Genomic DNA, 7,418 nt, shown 5'->3' with positions numbered 1-7,418 from the left:
CAACTTTTGAAGCCATTTATACTCTTGGCAACCAAAACATGCTGTTGCCACAGGTTCAACAATCCATTTAAGTATTGAATGACAAAGGCATTTCCTTTGAGTATTTGAGAAATTTTTCTTTTACAAATTTATTTGATGTTCTCTCATTTCCATGTCATCAAAACCAAAATACAATTACCCATTCCATATTACTTATGCTTTTACACATTTTTTACATTTATTACATTTCTTGTCTGACTTGAAGTGTCTCAGTCAGTTTAATATTTTTGTAGACATGCTTTACATGTCTTTTAGCCCATCAATGACACTGTTTCTTGTCATGTGAGATGACCAGAACACCATGAGTTTTTCAAAATGTGAGTGCACCAGTGATTTGCATATATTTATAGAATTATAAAGTTTTCATTTCTTTTTCAGTTCTGCTCACTGTCCTTCAGTCAGCTGTTCTTGACATTGTCTTTTGCACCACAGTTAAGTATTAGACCTTCAGAATGTTATTAACAATAATTTTAGTTTCTGCAATATTTTTTTTTAATCTGGAAAGTTTATATAGACTTCAGTGCATACAAACTTTAACATATAATTAAATGAAAATATTTTCAATGGGACATATTAAATAAATTATTATGGAATGTTCACATGAACTAAACTGAATTTGATGCATTTTATCTCTTTAATTTGTTTCCAACTCATGTGAAATCATGTCACTCCTCAGAAGATACTTTCTTGCAAGATTCAGAAGCAGAAGCTAAGACAAATATACCCACCTGGAACCTAGGAGAAATGTCTTGATGGCTGGAAGTAAACATTCTACAGAATCTGGAGCCAATTCACTAGTGTTGTGGAATTTTCTATGGAACCTTTACAGGCCACAACATCAAGGGGACTCAGCTTTGGAGATTTTCTCTGTGGACAAAAAACCCCAACAACCCAACAACGTCACCTGTAACACTCCATACCATGACACCAGGATGAGACACTGGGTTATTTCTGATTTGTGGTGCAAGAATACTGCTCTCTAAAATGCTAACACTGTTTCCTGCATTCTTGGCATGCCTTTGGAGGACACATTTCTGGCCTTGTCATAATATCTGCAAAATGTCATAAACCAGAACAGGAATTCTGCTGAGGACATTAACAACTTCATGGAGGCTTTGTGGAAAGATTTATACCATTGTATATTTTGCTTGCTGTTAAATTTATCTTAATACTCTCTTTGTCTCTCACTCCTGCCTTTCACATGCAATATTAGAAATATGCCGGTTCTGTGAGGGTTTGTTTTCCCCTTCCTGACTGACACATAGTATGAAGAGCAAAGAGCACAAAAGGTAATTTTGGGATCAATATAAATAAAACTGACACTTTTCTGAAGGCAAGTTCTTTGTTATTGCTCTGGGTAGAAGCAGTAGTGGACAGGCTTGGAACATGGTGTGGCATATGATGAATCACTTCTTCTGTGTCGATGTTTTCTTTGTCTTATTTATTGTATTGCTAAGATTAAAATATAGATGTTCTATGTAATATGTTGCTTTTTGTATATGGATACAAAAGTATGATGTAGTAAATCCAGTTATAGTTCACTTCTGACTTTTAGGCCACATGGTCTCTTCCACTAATTCATCAACTTCAGACTTATTCTACTATTACAAAACAATGAAAAGCTACCATCCTTCAGAAGCAGGCAGTAGTCTAATACCTCAGTTTCTTCTCAGATGTAGAATTACCTGCTTTATAAAGCATACCAGATTTATGATGGAAAAGGCAGAGCAGAATATTAATTAATTTGTCCTGGCATAAAAATGTCATGCTTTTTAAGTAATGTAAAATCTCTGAGAAGACCTAGTTTTAGGCAGATAATACTGAATATTGTGGAGAAGTTTTTTTGAGTTTTAAAGATGAAGGTAGATTGAGGGCATTCTGCTTATCCTTGAAGCAGTCAGTCCAAGATCCAAATTCAGTCTGAAACTCAAATCTGTGTGACTGCCAGGCTGAAGCCAATGAACCCATCTCTCAGTGGGACTGTGCTCTGTGTCATACCGCATGTGGATATGTGCTCCTGACTTTTTGGTAACAGGGTGGATAGCAAGCCTGCGACCATGTCCAGGTGAAACATTCTCCATGTATTCTAAATGGATCAAGTACCAAAGAAAAACAGAATAGTAGAGAAAGCAAGAGAAATAAAGGCTTAGTTAATGGAAATGAGAATTACACTATGATTAAGGGAAAAGATGTTGCTACAAAATGTGAATTTTCAAGATCTTGAGAAGGGGAAAACTACTTTTTGCAGTTGTAGTTCTGCAAGTGATATAGAAAATCTGCATTTCCAATAATCAGCTGGGGACTGAGGAAGATGCTAGAGTCAAAAGCAGAAACACTGTAATATTCTTACTAAGAAATGTTAAATGTGTGTGCCTTTAGTTCAATTATTGCCACCTAACTTCAAGGCAATTCACAGGGTGTTGGTCACTTTAATGCTGCAGAGCTGCTGTGGAACTTTTCCTCCATAAAAAGCATACTAGAAACAACAGATTCCCCTAGGAGGCTGCTAAGATCATTCAGACCCCAGACAGCAAGAAGGAATTAGTAGTTTTATGAGGACTCTCTTGAGCAGGCTATAACAGTTTCATTGACATTTATAGCCAATTATTATTAGATATAAAGGGTATCTAAAATTTCTTCTTCTACTACTTAGCAGTATTTCTTGTTCACATCTCTACCCAGAGATTCTTCCTATGTTGTGCTCAAGTTAAAAAAAAAACAAAAAACCCCAAAAAAAAAAACCCTAACCAAGATGATGAGGCAGCTTTGCTGGACAACTGTAAAAAAACCTCTATACATTGGATTTTTTCTCTGTGCCTAGCAGTCCTTGACGGGACCTAACATTTCCTAGGAATCACTGTCTCCTCAAAGAGTAAACAATTTCTGGCATAAATAGGATCCTAATTTTCCTATGCACTAGTTGTATGAAAGCTATATGAAAAAACATTAAATTGATGGAATCAAACAGGACTAAGACATACAATGGTGGATATGCGGTGCTGTCCAAAAACAGCTAGAGCAGAAGCCTACAACTCAAGCAGAAGCATAAATTCTGCACAGACAGGAAAAAGTTCACTGGCTAATGGTTTAATTTGGTAAAAGTTAAGTAGGAAACAAAAGCAGAATAAGCAGTTACACACACAAACACATGCATATTTATTCACAGCCACATTATGTATCTGCAGAGTTTAACAGGCTAAAAATAGCACAATGAGTTTATTCACTGCAAATCACTGATGGAATTTACTTGTTTTGGTCATGTGAATTACTAGCAGATACATCAGGGCTTCCATTTTTTTTTTGTTATTCAAAATAATTCACTGAAGGTTTTAAACAAATAGTATTTTTGTGTACAGATTTTCATATTCATGAATATTCATATATCATTTACTGTTTTCTAGCTTATTTGGAAATTCAAATTTCATCTGTTTTTTGACATGTTAATATATCCCTACGCCCTGTCTAATATTGACAATACTTACAGTTGGATTTTGGGGCAAATATTTGCATTATTATTATATTCTGTGCATTATTATTCTGAAAGAACATACTTAAAATTCTCCGGATACTGTTGTCAGAATATATATTTGAGTAATTTTCTCTTTTCCTTGTTCATTTAAAGAAAATAAGTAGAAGTGCTCCAAGTAAAACTGGATGGAAACTCTCCTGCCATATCTCTCCTCAGCAGTCTTATTCAAAGGTTATCAACATATGCAGTGCATTATAGATGGATTGTTTTAGGACTTTTATTACATGTATTTTATTAATTTAATTTTAATGCATTAATATGTAGTTAAGAAACCAAAATGAAGAATCAAACTTCAATTTAAACTTCATTTCTTCCCCTTGAAAAACTTTTCTTTGAGCTTTTTCCATGTACCATTTCATACTTTAAATTAGTATTTTTTATCTATTCACCCTACTCAATGCATCCAGTCCTTAAGAACATTGGGATCTATTCTTAAAATTTTGTCTCTTAAAATTTCTGGTAGTTACCCTTAATTCAATACTGATCATTGTGTTGTGACCATAGACTTTACTGATGTGGGCAGAATAATGAGAAGAGAGAGAAACTCTTATATTTAAGTATTCACCACACTCAGATCATAGGCGTATATATTAATAAAGGTGGGGAAAAGTAGATACAATTAATCTGCTATTAATCTACACGTTGTTGACTTTTTATCAGAGAATAAAATTACAGAAAGCAAACTTGGGAAGGCATGTCTCAGGTACTGTTGTCTAACTAACCTTGGGGAATGTCACAGGGCTTCATGTTTGACTTTTCTATATCAAACATTTGTCTCAACTCCTTTTACTTTTTTTGCAGTATGCAGTATTATAAGGAAGAAAAACTAGAGAAACCAAGAGCTAGAATTCAGGCACAGGAATTTATTTTTGCAGAAGTGTGGTAGCCTCTTTATAAATCTTCAAGGAAAGCTTAATGCAAGTATCACAAGACAAAAAGTTGTATTTCAGAGAAGCTACTGTCCTGGCCTTTGGTCTTACATGTTGAAGATGTGTTAATGTGTTAGTGAAAGGAAGATGAAATTAAAATTTAGGCTAAATGTAACACTTAATTCTCCAGATGGAGTCCCATGTCTAAATTTATTCTATTAAAGCTTTCTGTCAGCAAGAACAAAACTGTTATTATGTAACATATTGAACACAAAGAATAATACAAAATTAGTTCTGCCTCCAACCGGCAGAAAGTCCACCTTGGTCAAAAGCCTGTCTCACACATATCTCTCCATATTTTAAAAAGCTATATATAATATTATGGATCATATATTATCAGCTGTCAGCACAGCACTTGATTCCCTGACAGGTACAGGAGTCTTACAAATGGGGAACTCACAAATGGTTAGTGTTGGGTCTTGTGACTGGAATAATTTCTGGCCAAGAGGGTGAAATTGTCCGAAATGAGAACCACCCTCTTCAGATATCATCTGTCTTCATATCAAAATGTATTTAAGAGAACTTTTTGCAATTTTTTACAAAAAAATCAGACTGATTGTCTTGTTATGGGGTGTTTGCATTACTTCCGATAGTGCCATTCTCAACTGAAGCACTGGCTCACACAATACAAAGATGGGTAATAGCTTTTTTGCATCCCACAAATATTATCATAGTTGTACATGTTGTTTTATTTTTAGATTTGTATTTTCATAGACCTTTTCCTCTCATACTCTTTTCTATATTTATCTTCCTGTCATTTAGTCCCCTTATCTTTATGGAAACAGTTGTTTACATTGGGGTTTTTTCCATTTTTTCTGTAGAATTATTCTTGGTGTAATTGCTTTTAATTTTTTAACTGACATTGGTGTTGTTTTATAAATGTATTTTTCATTTATGATTTCATTTCTAGCAGATCTGTTTTTGCATACTCCCACTTTTGAGAAGATGACAGCTTATCAGGAGAGCAAACCTTCTTGTCCCTTCTTTTTGATAACAATATCAAGTTAATGTTAGCATTATGCTTTTCCTTTTTTTTATTGCCTTATCCTTTTCAGCTGCCTTCCTCCCTCACTTCATAGTTTTTATTTTGGTACATTATTTATATTTTCTAAGCCAATAGCCCTTAAAACTGAGTAAGGGAAAAGGTAAAAAATTAGCCCCACATTTCCAGGTGTGTATTGTGAGAAAAAGTGTTCAAAAAGTATACGTATAGCTATAAGTAATCAAATTAAAAGAAAAAGTTTTTTATCTATATTGGCATATTTTAAGACAGCTAACTACAAAGTTAAACCTGTGTAAACAGAATATATAAATAACAAACATTTTCAATTGTTTAAGAAAAAATGGCTCTGAAAAGGATAAATTTTTTTTTTTTTGTGGATAACTAGTTGTATCTCAGCTGCTACGTTATACCATAAGAGAAAAAATTCTTATGGGCAGAATGATGTGACCTCCTGGTGTTACAGTCCAAATTTTGGCCAAATTTGAGAAAATAGTGTGGAGAAAATTATTTTTTTAAAATAATTTATTTATTTACGTATTTATTTTAAAAAATAAATTCTCCAGGAAAGCAATCATGTTCATCTGGAAAATACTCTCCATAGCCGGTTTAGACTTGTTTAGCGTTTTAAGAGTTTCAAAATTTACATGCAAGCATTATTTTGTATTAATAATTATATCTTCCAATTTGCCCTAAGTTCTGAATGGTTGCAACAGAAAGGAAATTAGACTCCTCAATAAACAAATTATTGCTCAGAAATTTTGTTCTGATCTTTCCACAGTAATAAAACCCAAGAACATCTTCAATAATAGACCATTATGTAATTTAAAAAAAGAAAAAAAAGAAAAAAAGGAGGGATAATGATATCCACTAGATGGGAATTGTAACTAGGCAAATTAAATCCAGGAAATAACCTTCCTTTCCTCTTTTTCCTCTTTCCTTCTCTCCTTACCTCAATTAAACATCAGAATAGTAAATCTCAAAAAATCAGAGATACAGGAAGATGCTCTGAGGTCTCCCCAGAGCCTTGTTCTCCAGGCTAAACAACCCCAACTCTCTTGGCCTGTCTTCATTGGAGAGGTGCTCCAGCCCTCCAATTGTCTTTGTGGCCCTGCCTTTATCTTACTCCACCAGGGTTTTGTCCTTCTTATGTTGGGGACCCCAGAGCTGGACACAACACTGCAGGTGGGGTCTCACAAGGGCAGAGCAGAGGGGCAGAATCCCCTCCCTGGCCCTGCTGGCCACATTGTTTTGGATGCAGCCCAGGATACAATTTGCTTTCTGGGCTGCGAGCGCTCATTGCTGGGTCGTGTCCAGCCTCTCATCAAGTTGTTAGTTACTTACAGTGTGACTGCAAGGAAGAAACATACAAAGGAAAAACAAGTTAGAATAAAGCTAGAATGATATGGAGAATAATGGAGAGAGAGGTCAGAGATGCAAAAGGATAAGAGGGAACCTCTGACTGAGTGATGAGGTTCAGAGTGGGCCTTCTTGCTTTCTAGGCTCCTGATGGTGCTTGGGGGTGGCTGGATCCAATCTTTATCTCAGATTTGAACAACACTTTACACCTAACAGAATCAGGTATATGGATTTAATTAGTACTAATTCATTATTCTACCAGTTACTTATCAAGGATCTACTGTGATTAAGAGGTCTGCCAGTCCTGGGTAAAGAAAGATTTCCTAGTCTCAAGTAAGGAATCTCAAACCTTGAGAGGCATTTGTGCTTAAGGGAAGAATCTCTTGGTATGCAGTCCAGATGCAATTTAGAGAACACACAAATTAGACTCATCCAAAGAAGTCTGTCATTAGTAGAAGGTCTTCCTGCCTTGAGGAGCAACTTTAAGAAGTGTCCCACCTCAAGAGGAGATCACTACCATATCAGCCACACTCCCTATCAGGAAGGGCTCAAAGAAGGCATA

This window comes from Anomalospiza imberbis, chromosome 2 (assembly GCF_031753505.1).
Source record: "Anomalospiza imberbis isolate Cuckoo-Finch-1a 21T00152 chromosome 2, ASM3175350v1, whole genome shotgun sequence".
Taxonomy (NCBI): Eukaryota; Metazoa; Chordata; class Aves; order Passeriformes; family Viduidae; genus Anomalospiza; species Anomalospiza imberbis.
This window is presented reverse-complemented; position numbering follows the sequence as displayed.